Consider the following 14,227-nt stretch of genomic DNA (forward strand, 5'->3'; position numbering starts at 1 on the left):
GCGGTTTGCTCACGTGGTTGCACAACCGGCGATTCCTTCATCAAAGGAATGCCCGGCTGTGCAACCACGTGAGCAAACCGCAAGTTGCTCTTGAGGAGCCGCCGTCGAGGAAGCCGAACCAGGAGAAGACGTCCTCTTGCGTGGGTGGTACAAACGCCATGCTCGCGGAATCTAGCCTCTTGGAGCCTTACAACCTCCATTTGGTTTCCCGTCCGTGGCATTGCGAAGAGAACCCGGTAGAACGGAGGAAAACTTCGTCTACCTGGTTGTGCGCGTCGGTGAGACCGTAGGAAACGAATCTTATCGACCAGAAAGAGCAAAATTACAGTACACTAGCTAGAGCGCTAGATAGCCAGCCAGCTCTCCCCTCCAAGCACACTAGACTGTCGCTGGAGCGTGAGAAACAGCTGACGACCGTGCGATTGTAGACTTGTCCGCAAAAGTAATTTATTAGGCGGATTCTTTTGTTACAGAAAGTCTCCGCAGTAAAAAAAAAGGAGACAGAAAAGAGGAGACGGGGCCGAAGAGCAAGCCACCCACAAATCCAAGCTTTTGTTTCCGTTATTCGTTTTGTTTTTACATTTTTGTACCATCTAAATTTTGATACTTTTGTAAAATAAAAAATTTATTGAAAAACTTGTAATAATTTCTCTCCCTGTCTGTTCCCTCATCCGGACCCACGTTAAAGTCCCTTAGTACTTTAACAATTAGAATTATAAAAAAACATTTTCCATTGTGCTATTGGCTTTGGTAAATGCCAATTATAAATTTATAGCCGTCGATATTGGATCATGCAGAAAGAATAGCGATGGAGGTATATTCAGTAATTCAAAATTAGGAAAGTGTCTTGCACAGAATAAATTGAATATACCGGAAGATACAAAATTACCAGACACTAATACTGTGATGCCTTATGACATTGTTGGCGATGAAGCATTCCCTTTAAAAAGATACTTATTAAGACCGTATCCAAAACCACAAATGTATGATCCCGCAAAACAATATTATAATCATCGACACTCACGAGCGAGACGAGTATCGGAAAATGCATTCGGAATTTTAACACAAAAATTCCGAATTTATCTACGTCGAATGCAATTACACCTACAAAATGTTGATAAAATTATTTTAACGACGTGCATTTTACATAATTATATTTTATCATCCCGTGATTTTCGACCATCGGATATGGGCACGGAACCTTCGGAAACAACGATGCAAAATCTCCCGTTGCAAGGTGGTAGCAATACTTCAACCGCGTTTCATCTAAGGGAAGCATTTAATGATTTTTTTAATACTACACGAAACTAACGTAGAAATATGTATCCTCATGAAGAACAATAAAATACATGTATTTATATGTTACTTACCGGTTAAATTTATAATTTTCCCAATGTCTCTCTAAGCAGCTTCCTTTTTCTTATTGTCACTATATTCTCTTTCTTCCTGATTATATAAAAAACTATATTGTCGCACCTACTCTGTTAATTTCTCGTCTTTCATACTTTGCGATTCCGTTGCACCTGTGTTTGACGTACTCATTTTTAACTGAGAAATTGTGTTTTTCGAGGGTATTTGCGGTTTATATAAGTTCTGTTGCGTTGGTATTGGTTAAAAATGTTGGGGATGGGGGTGTACAATTTTTTAGCTTATTGGTTCGTGACAGTGGTAGTAGGTGTGGTTATTTTCTAAAATGGAAGGGGAAGTGCGCGAAGTACGAATTTTCTGTTTGGGAAGAAGGCTGGTTGTTCTTGGCATCGAAGACGTGGAGTCAAAGTAAATACACCATTTCAGCTAAATCGATAGAAATACGATCGTATAAGGATCTTAGACTTTTTTTTTTGTCGGGGCCCTTGACCTCGAGCTTGCCCGAACTCAAACATTCTGTTAAAGAAACTGATCTTTGCCTGTCCGTACACGCAACGTGCCTGAACATGCTGTGACGCTAGATATAAACACTCCTATTCCAATACTCGCAATAATGTCTGCCCAAACTGGAGATGCTGCAAACGTTACGTGCTTGAATGGATGATGTGCACGTTCGAAACATAACGTGCCGAAACGGATCCGCGACGTTACGTATAAATACTCGTATCTTAGCAGCTTGAAAGAATGTTTGCCCGAACCGTGCCGGCTGTGCCGTGCTGTAAACGAATAGTATAAATCGACCTTTATACGGACTTAAGCGGGCCGGAAGCGCCTGGAACAAGCGGCTTGATAAGGAATTCCGAAGACTTGGAGCGATCCCTTCAAAAAGCGATCCATATCTGTATTTGAAGGGTGAAGGAGACGATCTGTTAATGATCGTCGTATACGTTGGCGATATCCTTATTATGTCTACGAATTTGAATAAAATTACTAACTTCGGAATCGAGCTACACCAAAATTTTTAGATGAAGGAACTAGGTTATCATCGATGCCTAGGTATAAATTTTGAGAGAAATCAGGGCGGCATAAGGCTGACCCAGAAGACCTATATTCGCGATATTTTGCGACGTTTCGGGATGGAGAACGCGAATCCGGTATCAACATCTCTCGACGTGGGTACAAAATTGACGAGAGCGGAAGTCTGGACCCCATCCGATGGACCGAAACCGTCGTATCGTGAGTTAGTCGGAACATTATTGTATTTACCCGTAGCAACGCAGCCGAACATGGCTCATGCGGCGAGTTTGCTGAGCCAGTTCAACGAATGTTTTGGACGGACTCACTGAATGGCAGCAGAACGGGTTCTACGGTATCTACGAAGAACAGTAGATTTGGGCATCACCTACCGACGCGACGAACGGCCGATAGAAGTATTTGTCGATGCGGATTGGGCTGGATGTATTGATGACAGGTCATTTACTAGGTATGCATTCATTATGAATGGCGGGTGCGTAACGTGGGATTCGAAGAAGCAGCGGACCATGACTTTATCTTCAACCGAAGCTGAATATGTGGCACTCAGCGAGGCAACCAAGGAGGCTATCTATCTTCGGCGTTTTCTACGCGAGCTCGGCGAGAGCGTGGACGTTATAAAATTGTCAAATGATAATTTTGGACCTCAGAGACTTGCAGGCAATCTAGTTTTCCACGCTTGGACCAAGCACATAAACATCCAGCATCATTTCGTTCGCGATGCTGTCGATTCAGGGCTAGTGGATATTCAACACATCGCTTCTGAGAACATGCCAGTGAAAAGGTACATCCTTCTTTAAAAGTTTCGTTAATGGTTTTGCGGTCTTAGCCATATCGGGGATGAATCGTCTGTAGTAATCTACCAGACCTAGAAATTGTTTAATGTTTTTCCGGATTCGGGGTACTGGGAAATTTTTTACAGCTCGAGTTTTATCTGGGTCGGGCTTCACTCCTTCACAGGTAATTTTATGACCTAAGTATGCGATTTCTTTTTGCAGGAAACGACATTTCGTCGGTTGAAGAGTTAATCCAGCATTTTGCAACCGAGCCAGAAGGGCCCTCAGTTTACGTGCGTGTTCCGAAAGGGAAGCTGCATAAATAACAATGTTGTCCATGTAGACGAAGAATTCGATTCCCTGCAACCCGGATAGCGCGAGGTCCATAACTCGTTGAAAGGTGGCTGGCGCGTTCCTTAGGCCGAAAGGCATCCGGTTGAATTCAAAGTGGCCCTGGAGGGTGGAGAAAGCTGTTTTGGACTTGGACGCGGTATCTACGAGGATTTGATGAAACCCGGAGGCTAAATTTAAGGTGCTAAAATATTTAGCTCCTCCTAGCTAATCTAAGACTCGTTGGGTAGGGCCGCGGATAAAACGTATCTACTCGCGTTGATTCAGAGCCGAGTACAGTACCTAATCTACCGCGGCATCGTAGGCAACGATTCCCCCCGGACTGTAGAAGCACTAATAAATCTAATAAAATCCGCATATCCCCGGAGATTTAACCTTAACGACTTGCAAAACGAATTACGGGGCGTACAGCGTCACGATCATGAAACTATCGAAGAATTCGGTTACCGGGTACATGGGATTGTAGATCGTGGGATTCAGACGGCGCGTGAAAATTACGATCCGGAGCAATTGGTCGGGATCAAGGCGTTGTTCACGGAGAACGCGGTTCGCGATTTCCAACAAAGGCCTGCCAAGCGACATTATCTCGGGGATAGTATCGAGGGACGATTTGCAGGATCTAAAAACGGTCATAAAGTCAGCCTCCAGAATTGAAAGCCTAGCCGGTTTTACGTGAACCCCGAAACCCGCGAAAATTCGCCGGGATCGGCCCTGGATACTTAGGACGGAAGTACATGAGCGAGCTTGTTTCCGTTGCGGGGAAACGGGGCATTTGGTCGCGGACTGTCGACGCGAGGCTAATAACTGATTTCATAGGCCCCAACCATACACACCGAGATGCCGACAACGCGGGGGAACGGGGCACACGGAAAGACAGTGCCGTCGGTATAGTTCAAATCGCGTTCCTGAGGATACGCGCCCCCCAGTCCCCTTACTCCCCGCGAACCTAGTGGACCGAGGTTTGCATATATCCTGGCGGGTGATGCCAGATGAAAGTGTGAATGGGGATGACCAGGACCGCACAGGGATATCCAGAGGTGTGACCTCGGTAGTAAATTCGGTAGACCCTGTAGAAAACCTTTTAGCTGCACAAGATATCAATGACAAAAATAGAATCAATGTCAGGGAAAGAATTTTAACCACAACCGCCGATATGAATGAACCGACGCAATCCTCCCCTATCGTTCCTACTGTATTCTATTTGAAGGACCACCTTTTCGACACGACGAGATAACCTCGTTCATTTCGTCCCTATCAACGGCACCGATACTTCCCACACCACCGAGGGACTGTTAAATCGAATAGGTCTATCAATAGAACAGGTACGACAATACGAACTAAATGTTGGGAATGCCATGGCGTTCCCTCAGGACAAATACTCGGTATTCTTTTTGTTTTTCAAAACCGATCCCCAAGACGAATTAAATTTTGATCACATCCAAAACTTCCTGAAATCCCTCAAAAACCTACTAAACTCTTTGCGTTCCGATACCTTCAGTATCCTAATAGACCCAAATAAATTCGACTCCTCCGCGCAGAATAATATATTAAGCTTGCTTAGGGAAATCTTTAACGACATTTTTTTAGAATGATTTGAAATTTTTTAATTTAATTTTGTTAACTTTTTAACGAAGCTTCCATCAACAAATTAGTATTCTTGATTTCCGTCTTATTTTGGCCTCTAGAATCTCCCATTAAACTTTTTCCCAGTGGTGGCCGAATACCCTGTATAGATGAAAACCCAAATGCATTCTAGAATCCTGTTGAGTACTGCTATTCTGTTCAAAATGAACCAAGATGCCATATTTGTGGTGACGTGGCAATAATTAAATGCGCATGGTGTAAGAAATCTTTATGTTTCAAACATTTTTTCGACGAGTACCACTATTATCGAAACTACATAGAGTAATTGCTATCCACACTGTATGTATTTATAATTTATAAATCGCTCCACCTTTGCCACGGTGTCATTGGTGGGTAATAAAAACAATTAATCTTATCATTGCTGTTAAGAAGCTTGTTACTTGTTACTGTATAATTTAGTGCAAGCCTACAGTGCTTCGTTAAAATCAAAGTTAGAACGGCAACTACCATAGTGGATGTACGCGCAAGATGTAAATCATCAAAATTTGCAAAACTATAAGAGGCAATTTTAAAATGTTACATGCCAATGGATTTGTAAGTTAATAAATTTTTTTTTGTTATAAATTGTATTTTGTTAAATTTTTTAACACCATGTTATTGTACATAAGAAACCATTAACCTCGCCCATTAACAATTTTTTCGTATGTCTTTTCGTGTTCGAGATAGCCGTTTCGAGCCACAACTTCAAGGGGTGGTTTCACCCCCTAAACTCGAGTTACCGCAGCTAAAAAAAATACGTGTCAATTATTTATGGCTGCTTTATAAGTGTACGCAGTTTCATCAAAATCGAAGCCGGACCGTTCGCGAAGGTTCCTTGTAAGTACCACGAGGAAATACGAATAAATAAATATTTAAAACAAACAAATTTTATATTTATTTGCGTATGTATATCTTCGAAATTTCATGAAAGCAGGGGGACAGTGTTGAAAACACATGAGAACTAACGATGAAATTAGTAAAACTTGACAATTTCTAACCTCCCGATAACCTGAAAAACGGCCAGCGACAAGCGAAGTAATCCTAATTAGTGCAGCCGGCGCCAAGAGAATAAGTTTTTAAGAGACGTGCGGACGGTAAAGTGTTAACATTCAAAATAAATAGGAAAAACATCATTTTAAGCTTCACTTAACACTTTTCTTAATGTTTTTCTAAAAAAAATTAATTTCGCGTCAAACTTCCTTCATGAACAACTTATGTAACGTTATTTTTAGTAAAAATACGCCAACCTGTAGTAAGAATATTGAATACCCATAACACATGTATATAAGAAATCTACATGTAAAAAGAACCACTGTACTTGACCACCCCTCTTTTCATGTTAATATTAAACTAAAAGAAACGACGCGGCCTACGCTGAAAACCGACCCAAGTTCTACGAAGTCAACAAAGCTCACGGCGAAAAAGCTAGGCCGCGCCAATCAGCGACGACTGATCGGCTCGCGCCGATCCACCGTTCTGGTATATAGTCCCTTTGGCACATCGCAGTCAGTCACTACCCGACTACCGAAAAGGTAACCTTTCAAAGTACCGGCTCCTTCGCGGCAGCACAGACAAGGTATACGAGTAGACCTTACACCTTATGGACTCGAGGCCAAATCTAATTGCCATACCGACCTGAAAATTCGGAGGTGATGTTAGCATCTTCTTTCCATGGATAGTGGTCAGTAGAAAAACTATTCACTTAATTCGTGGGATGGGCAAACAGACTATAGTTGTGTATAAATATATACGAGTTGCAAAATACAAATTATTCGCATTTCTTTGTCTGGTTAAAGTTGCAAATAATCTATATTAATTGACTAGTTCCATTTAGAATTACGAACGATGAGAAACTTTTGATTTCCTTTTCCAAATTCTAATTTGGAGGATCAGGCCTCGATCTACCATATGATTCACAATTAATTTGAGCAATATAAGAATATCTCGACTTTCGAACCATACGACCGTACAATGCGTAAATAATTTTTGATCGAAACTTTTGTCGATAGCGCATCAGAAGAAAAATTCGTGAATTTCCTTTCGTTACCAATATCAACGAACGGGTTAAATATGATTCGCAGAGCCACTGTCCTTAACCACAACGTGCGCTATAACACTATTGATATTTTACGTGATCAGTATTTCGATTTGTTAAAACATAACCTCATATTGAATCGGTGATGTAAACAATACTTAATTAGTTATTAAACGATTGTTTGAAAAAGATATGTTTATTCGAAAACGTGTGATTTAGGTACGGCGAATGCTACAAATCGGAAAGTGTCTGACTTTACAATCAATTAACAATTGTAAACAAAGAATCAAATTTAATAGACTACGTATCACATTACTTTTCGACAATTATTAAATACTCTGTTGGAAAGAGAACCAATCTTAGATCAGTATCTGAATTAAACTGCCCTTGACAATCATTTTATGTATGCAGAAAGTAAAAGAATAAAATTTATTCGTTTTGCTAGAGGAACAGAAACTCTTCGATTGGTAATGGAATAAAAACGTCCGTTCGTGTCACGTACGCACTCTATGCATAATACGGAGGACCTTATTTTACGATTTTCGAATTTTTTTGGGACACCTTCAGAAATTGTGGCACTAGATGAAAAAATAACCTATGCAAAATTTGAAATTGATCAGACAACGGAGAAACGTGGCAAATCGCAGTTAAAAATTTGGTGTCTTTGTAACACGTTTTTCTCCATTATAATGTCTTGCTATCATACATGCTAGTACCTCTTTGAGTTCATCTTTTTACGCTTTATAAAGATATAGAAAAAAAATTTTGAATTTTTTGTTTTTTATAAGTTGCGATTCTCAAATTTCAAGAATGTATTGCGGAACCAAAATATACTTTTTCGCATTATATTTGCTTCGATAAATAGTACAAGTTTTACTCATAACATTTTTTTCTCTGTTTATAAATAACGAAGATATTTACAGAGATCTTTTAAAGCGTTTTTACGTCTTTGATTACATATTTTGAAATGATGTAGGTGTATATCAAGATTATAGTTTCTTAATTATTTTGTATTTCAATTAAATCATACGGACAAAATGATTTATGTAAACACGTGCGAAATAGTATTCAATATTTTGGAAATGCTACTACATTTTCCTTCGACTAGATGCTATATAGTACTTAAAAATCCTTAACTATGGTTCATTTGGAGGGGAACAGGGCTAGTACTTGAATTTGATGAGGCTGAATCAACCCACCTGTTACATTTGCGCTAAGGAAAGTTTATGGTAAGAAAAAGCGTCCAAAACTGCATGCAAGGCCAAGATTGTTACATCTGCAGGTCAGCTTATAGCCCTAGCATAAAACCTCCGAATTTCGAACCAAGAAAAAGCATCGAGGAAAAATTATACCACTGTGAGAAGCTGTAGCGGTCGACCGCCTAGACTCGCGGCTAGGCGAAGTTTATGGCAGCGAATGTGTATGATCAGCTTTTGCGAGCACGTAAGCGCGTGCAGTATCGTACCCAGGCTTTCGCCTGTACCAACAGGTGTTATGGTGTGGCAAGCACCCCTGCCAAGTACGAAAACATAGAACTACTAGCCTCCTCAATACTGCCATATCCTTAAGGTAGGGTAGTTCTCGACCAATTTTGACTCCAAGCCATTACTGCACTACAAGGAGTTTTTCTATAGAGTCGTTTTGTATCTCGGAACCCATGTTCCAAGAGTGCGCTCGACTCATACTTATATTTATTATAGCCAGATCATATTATAGCCATCATATTTATTATAGCCAGAGCCTCGTTAGCCGGCAACGGCAGGAGATGTAATATCTTCCTCACAGCTTTGGACAGCCCGAGGTTTATGACAGTCGAAACGTTCAGTGTTCTTTAAAGTAATATCACAGCAAAGTGCAATCACTTTATTACACCACTCTTCTAGTAACTCATATATCGCAGAGGCTTGATCATTCCCACTGTTACGTGAAATGATGGGAATCCCCACTAATCATTCGACACCTCTACAAGTAATAATTTCTGGTAATCGCTCAACATTTCCTACCCCGTATAAGACTGGTAAAAGTTTTCTGTCCCAGTATACTACAATCGTATAAGGCTCGCAGTCATTAAATGTTGAACGCAATTTCTGCGCAAGGTTTGTACGAAGTTCAGATAGACAGCGACAAATTGATTAATTATTAAGTACTAATTATTAAATCTTCTAACTCATGACCAGGAGCTGCAATAGCACCAAAATCAAATTTTAACAAAACATGAAAAAAATCTTTTGACAAAAATTGCGTTGTTTGATGAAAGAATATAACCTGAAAAAAAAGTTTTCTCATGGTCAATATTTGAAATTTCAAACTCATCATTTCTTTTTAATGCAGTCATATATTTTTTTTCCTATATTGTTATAGAGCGTAAAGGGTGAATTTAGCGATATACAAAACTGTATAAAAACTGTGAATTAAAACGAAAAAAAACAAATTACATTGCAGTCAGGTTTCACTGCCAAATTTTCAACCACTATGTGCTAAGTTTTCCCATTGTCCGTTCAATTTCAGATTTTGCATAGGTTATTTTTTCAACTATTGTCACACTTTCAGGGAGTATAATTTCCATCAAATATAAATAAGGTCCACCCTAATGCATAAGAAATGTAACTTTGTAAATAATATTGAATTGCGATTTTCGAAATGAATAATGTGAACGAATTCAAGAATCTTCTCATCCATCAATAGGGTTCTACAGACAAGGTATTTACGTTGTTCAAGTTTGTAGGCTTATTGTTAGTGTCTTCGTTTTTTTATTTTGAATCCGCGGTTTTTACCTGAAACATTCTTAGTTCCGCAAATTAACAAAGTTTCGAAAACGTGGTTTAACCTTTCTTTTCGAATTACAAGCTTCGCGAGATATTGGAGCTTCCCCAACCTGCTACCTATTCGCTATCATTCATGTTCTGTAAATTAACGTAGTAACACGTTTCGCGACCAACGAGGTGCGTATTTCTAACCTGCTCATATTTTGTTATTAATACTACTCGCGTTTACTCTCTAACGGTGCTTTCGTTTAGAATTAATACATTCCTACCTAAAATGGGGTTGGAATTGTGGCAAAAAGTAAATCAATTTCACACACTTTCTTCGATATTTAACCGGCGTCGATTCACATCTGTCTAAACGAAATGACGTATCTTGTAGATATTATTTCAAGTTCAATTATTGTTTAATTATCATTAGATGTGTGTACTGTAATGCACTTGATTTTAATTTGTATTTTCCTTGTGTAGCAGTTTCTGATTGGAATACAAATAAAAGGGAAGCTACCGGCTCGGAATCGTAGCCATTACACTTGGACAACTTCGAATGGTCTAATAAGAATTGGTAAAATTTAATATACATATATTATTATAACAAATAACATTTATACATTTATTTTATATCTTTGTAATTCTATTGAGTTATTATTTGTCGGAAACGTGATATATCAGTGTTGAGATTAAATAATTAAAATTAAATAATAAATCATTTTTTAATTTGCGTTATAATCGGCAAATTAAATGAAAATTAATTTGCGCATTTTATTCAATTTTAATCACGATTACATATTTCTGGGTGTGAAATATTTATTGTTTTTAGAAATCTAACACTATGAATTGTTGCAATTGTATTTGCATACAATCTTCTATGCAAGTTCAATAGAACATAGAAACTGCGTAATTATTATATGCCATTCATATACAAGTAAATTGCAAACTTTAATTTTTATACGTTCTAGAACTTTTTATAAAAATCCAAACATATTGTTCTGCCCCTAGGGGTTCACCGTAGTGTGTGGGAGGTTGCGGATTCGGGAGTGGTTAAAGAATTATTCCAATCAAAGAAGCCCAAACCAAGGAGCCGGTGCAAGTAGAGGCAGCGGCCTTGACCTCTACCGCCCCGGAGACGGCCGCTCCGGAGACAATGCAGTGCTAGGGGAAAAATGAGAAGAGCGCGATCTGCTACTACCAAACGACGAGCAATCTCTTTTTGTGGAAGACGACGAAGACGTTCACAACTGCGAACAGTCATCGGATGGTGGAAGTGCTTCGAATAGCGATTCTGAGCCAGAGGTGCAGGATTGGGAATCCGACGAATCTGATACGTCAGAATCTGAAGAATATACTGTTCCAGAAAACGAAATTGTATTTGGACGTAACTGGCAGTACATTGCACCAAATAACGGAGCAGTAGAAGACCTTTCGCGTAAGTGTTCATTTACAGAAAAAAGTGAACACGTAGAAATGTTTTCATTTATTTATGAATGATGAAATCTTCCATACGATCATTCTGTACACAAATATCAAGGCAAAGAAGAATATGCCGCCAAATAAACACTGGAAGCCAGTGGACCGCATAGAACTCGATGCATTTTTTGGGCTTCTTCTACTTATTGGGCAGTTCAGAGAATCACGTGAACGCAAGCAGGACCTGTGGAAGACAAGCGATGCATTTTCTCGACAATTTTATACGGCAACAATGTCGCGTGATTGCTTCGTAGATATACTAAGTTATGTTATTATTATTATTATTATATTTATTTATTATCCTGGTCATTCGGTTTTGGATGGCTTTCGCTTACATCTTCACATACATCCACACTCACATTTACATTTACATTTTATTCAGGTATATTCGTTTTGACGATTCTGCCACACGAGAAGAAAGAAAATCAAAGGATAAATTGGCACCTCTGAGGGATATTACAAATATGTTTGTACAAAACTGCGCGAACTCGTACGATGCAACAGCCGTTGGGTGCGTCGATGAACAACTAGTCACATTTCGCGGTCGTTGCTCGTTCAAAGTCTATATGCGAAGCAAACCAGGAAAATATGGTATCAAAATATGGACCCTTTGCGATTCGAATACTTTGTATTGCTGCAACATGCAAGTATACCTGGGGAAACAAGGACAGGCCCCAGAAAAGCAACAAGGGCAACGGGTCATCAAAGAAATGACAGATTTTTGGAGAAATTCTGGCCGCTGTGTAACAACAGATAATTTTTTCATGGATATAAGTTTGGCGGAATATCTGCTAGAAAACAAACTTTTTTTGATTGAAACAATTCGTAAAAATAGGCGGGGCCTACCAAAAATATTAACACAAATACAAGATCGACTTATATATTCTTCTCATTTCCTATTTACAGAAACAATAAGTTTAGTATCCTACATCCCGAAACCGCGAAAGTGCGTTGTTCTACTTTCAACACTACACCGCGAACACGGTATATCTACAGCAGCAGAAATGTTCAAACCGGAAATAATAAAATATTATAATTCCACAAAAAGTGGGGTAGATGTATTAGATAAATTAATAAGGGAGTACTCTTGTAGGCGTTGCATCCGCCGTTGGCCATTATCATTATTTATGCATTATATCGATATCGCCACATACAAAGCTTTTGTTATATGGCATACGAAGTATCCAACATGGGAACTTAGACACTCCTCAAAAATGAGGAGAAAGTTACTTTTGCAAGAGTTAGCAAAAAAATTAACTGCTAACAATATTGATAGACGGACTACTAAATTTGAAAATGAAGAAGGAGGGCTACAAGCCAATATTGTAATCGTGATAGAAGCGACGGGAAGAAAAATCATAAAGAAAAACAAACAATTAGCAGGTCACAAACGTGGTAGATGTTGTTTCTGTATAGGGAACAACAACAAATATCACACTGTATGCGATTCCTGTAAGAAACATGTTTGTAAAAACCACTTTACCGAAAACCGCACACTTTTATGTAAATACATGTAGTAGGTAATATAAATGTTGAATAAACATAATTTTTTTATAATTTACAAATCGCAACCCTATTATTGTTTTGTATAAGTACACCAAATATCCAAACGTAATCCGAAACCCCTTCTACCACTCTGCATAGTATTCCGGCGAGGATCTCGAGCTCGAGCGACCGTCCCTACCTGAGTACAGTATCGGTGAGGGTCTTGAGCCACCGTGAATATGCATTAGTGAACTATCGGTGAGGGGTCTGTAAGGACCCAGGCGCAGGACTCGAAGTCCTGTACTCGGAGGATTAAGTGAATTACTGAACGCAACAAAAATGAGCTTGCGTAAGCATGGCATGACTCAACAAATTCGTCTTCTTAAATATATACAGTCAAATGAATATAGCAAAAGAATTGAAGTACTTCTTAAAGGAGATTTGTTATAAAAAAAAAGTCATTTAGTTCGGAAAAAGCTTTAAGCATTTCTATCATGACAGTCCTTTCCAAATTTCAATATATTACCATGCGTAATGAATTCATAAAATGCAATAATTATCAATGGCCTTCGTACTTCAAATTATTGATAGAGAAAAGAAATTGTTATCCTGCAAAACATACGGTGAAAATAACAGAGGTATTGCAAATAACAAAGCATATTAGATCATACAATTTCCCGCATAATTAAAGATGTAAGTACATCAGAAACTACTCTTACTGAGCTATTACTTATAAGCAAATGGGGCTGTGATGGTGCATCCGGGCAATAAAGATACAAACAACCTCAATATGAGAATGTTAACATTAATGATACCATTTTCATTTCAAGTTTTGTACCATTAAAGTTGCAAAAAAAATCGTCCGATGAAATAATTTAGAAAAACCCATGCCTATCGTCGCCGTGGTTTTCTCAACCTATTAGATTCCGATTTGTTCGAAAAAGCAAGCAAACCATCGAAGAAGTTAATAATATTAAAAAATAAATTGAACATTTAAAATCATACAATGAAAATAATGTAGGAGATTTGTATTGAATATTTGTGCCACACTGTAGTTTTGTTAAATGTTAATTTATGTGCAAAAGGTTTGGGAGTGATTTGTTCGAGAAAGAATGGGTAACCAGGGACAGCGAGAAAACTAGGAGTTGGAAACGAGTGATTGTGAAAGAGAGACGTGATTATAAGTTGTGTTGCCAATTAATGTGATTTGAATTTGTGTTGTTAATTGTTAATTGCTAATTTGTGTGTTCGTAATTCGTTTATTAAAATTATATTCTTTGTATATTTGTTCCTCAAATATATTCTCTCCGTTAAATCCTACATTACGC

The sequence above is a fragment of the Colletes latitarsis genome, chromosome 12 (assembly GCF_051014445.1).
Source record: "Colletes latitarsis isolate SP2378_abdomen chromosome 12, iyColLati1, whole genome shotgun sequence".
Taxonomy (NCBI): domain Eukaryota; kingdom Metazoa; phylum Arthropoda; class Insecta; order Hymenoptera; family Colletidae; genus Colletes; species Colletes latitarsis.